Genomic DNA, 1,101 nt, shown 5'->3' on the forward strand with positions numbered 1-1,101 from the left:
GGAGCCTTAAGTAGAGTTTTTGGCAAAAATGATAGGAACGTTCTAGGAATTTAAGTGACTAGCTCAACCCTCTTGTGATTTCTTTTTTCATCTCATTTGCTGCTTTTCACACATTCACCATCCGACAAGCTTTTATTGGGTTCTTTTTATGCGCTGTTGTACTTACAGAGACACATCATTGAATATCACAAGCCCTTGCACTCGTGGAATCTCATTACAGTTCCTCCAGTGGGGCAGCAGACAGTACATTCACAGATAGATATACAATATAATGTCATGTAGTGATAAGTGCCATGAAGACAGGTGGAGTAGGACAGACAACAATGCAGGTGGGAGTAATGTGTTATTTTACATTTTAGGTGAATTAATCTAGAAAGGCCTCTTTGATGAAGTGGTCTGAATGAAATGAGGGAGAAAGCCAAGTAGATGTCTTGGGGAGGAACTACCCGGGCAGAGACAAGAGCAGGTACAATGGTTCTGAGGCCGAAGAATGTTTGGTGAGTTTGAATTGGTAAGAAGCAAGGAGGCCAGTGTCCAACTTGCCAGAGTAATATTGTAAATCTTCACTTTAACACATTTCTTCCTGCTTCAATTGTTTCATGGCTTTATTTTCTCTTCCATTAAATTTAAACTGCTGACTGATTTTCAAACTCTTGTTCCAATCTAGTTCCCTTACCCTGTGAACTACTCCTCAGTCTACCCCGTCAATTTTAGTTAGTTGTGTCCTTCAACTATATTCATGTTCATTTATTCATATGTATCTTTGTTTATGGATCTACCCTCACACAACTTAGGACTGATTCAGTAAAGATCTGTGTTTGCAAGTCACATAAAATCCAACTCAAATTGGCTTAAACAGAGAAGGGAATTTATTGGCTCACATAACTGAAAAGTTTGAGATATTTTTGTTAAAAATGGATGAAGAGTTCAATTTATGTCTTCAAGATTTGGATTCTCCCTGATATGTTAGTTATGTCCTTTGCTGTTGGCTTCATTCTTAGTGTCTACAAATGAACAACTAGTAGCTCTAAGCCCACATTGTCCTCACTACCCGTAAAAATCAAGTACCCATCTGTAAATAAATCACTATTGCCAAGAGAT

The sequence above is a fragment of the Manis pentadactyla genome, chromosome 11 (genome assembly GCF_030020395.1).
Source record: "Manis pentadactyla isolate mManPen7 chromosome 11, mManPen7.hap1, whole genome shotgun sequence".
Lineage (NCBI taxonomy): Eukaryota > Metazoa > Chordata > Mammalia > Pholidota > Manidae > Manis > Manis pentadactyla.